Source organism: Cucurbita moschata, unplaced genomic scaffold (assembly GCF_002738365.1).
Source record: "Cucurbita moschata cultivar Rifu unplaced genomic scaffold, Cmos_1.0 Cmo_Scf00003, whole genome shotgun sequence".
In the NCBI taxonomy this organism is placed as follows: domain Eukaryota; kingdom Viridiplantae; phylum Streptophyta; class Magnoliopsida; order Cucurbitales; family Cucurbitaceae; genus Cucurbita; species Cucurbita moschata.
The window spans coordinates 6,677,175-6,678,527 of NW_019268519.1; the positions used below are offsets into that span (position 1 = coordinate 6,677,175).

The 1,353-nt window shown below is 22.9% G+C and overlaps 1 non-coding gene across 1 annotated transcript; it reads left to right on the plus strand.

The window, feature by feature from the left end:
* The first annotated feature begins 695 nt into the window (after positions 1–695).
* Positions 696–891, plus strand: LOC111441263. The gene has a single exon (XR_002710109.1). It is a non-coding gene; the product is annotated as a U2 spliceosomal RNA (small nuclear RNA).
* The last annotated feature ends 462 nt before the right edge of the window (positions 892–1,353 follow it).

The following is a 1,353-nucleotide window of genomic DNA, read 5'->3' on the forward strand; positions in this document are numbered from 1 at the left end:
TTTTTTTTTTTTTTTTTTTTTTTTTTTTTTTTTTTTTTTTTTTTTTTTTTTTTTGATTTGACATACACGTTGAATGAAGTAGCCATTTGGGCTATGTTTATTTTCTTGTGCTTGTGTTTCTTTCTTCTTCCAACAATTTCTTCCAAGAAAAAAAAAAAAAACATCAGAAACCTCTCTACCGTTAGTAAAACATTTATTTTCAACCATTTAATTAAAATTTGTAACTCAATTTCCATATATATTTTGGAAAATTATTTTGTAAACGGTTAAAAAAAATATTATAAATAATTATTGTATAATGAATAAAAAATAAATATCAAATTGAATAAAAATAAAATAAATATATCGTAAGTACAAATGTATACGTATATATTAAAAATAAAAATAAAGTTAGGTTTTTTTTAAAATTTAAAATTAACATTAAATTTGAGTTTTTTTTTAAAATTTTAAATTAACAATAAATTTAAATTTTTTATAGACTAAATTTAACAAAATTTTAAATTACAAAATGTTGCACTAAATTATTATAAAATTGAAATAAATAAAAACTAAAAGAAAAAAAGAAAAAAAAAAAACCATCTCGATTGATGAAGAGAAGCGTGAAGATGAGAAAATGAGTTTGTCCCACATCGGACAAGGCCAAGAAGCAAGAGGAAGCGAGAGTATAAAAGGGCGTTGAGATGGCTGAGAAAATCATACCTTTCTCGGCCTTTTGGCTAAGATCAAGTGTAGTATCTGTTCTTATCAGTTTAATATCTGATACGTGGGCCATCGGCCCACATGATATTAAATTAATTTTTCAAGGGGGAGAGCCCACTATGGTAGCTTGCTACCCGGGCTCTCAAGCGTCGCCCAAGTGTTGCAGTATTGCTCGGGCCTGGCGCACTCCTCCAATATACAGTAATAAAATTACTTTCATGAATTTATTTGATTATTTATACTTAAAAGTAATTAAAAAGCTTTATGGCCCAAACAATCTACAATTAATGATATTATTTGGCCCATTACGTTTTCAACCATTTTATTACATTATTTTATTTGTAAGAATTAAATTATTACTGACTTATTATACTTCAATTATTATTTATCATAATTTTGTAAACTAATTAAAAATATTATAAATAATTGAAAATGTTATTAAATTTTTTTTATTCAAATTATTAAAATATTTTAACAAATTTGATTTAATGATCATTCTTATAAATAATGTAAATTTTAGTTTTTGAATTTATTTAGCTATTAGTATTAATAATTATTCTATTCTCAAATAAATGATTTATGAAGAATTAAGAAAGAAACAATAATAAACATTAGCGGAAAAAAATTAGAAAAAAATTATAAAAAGAAAAAAAA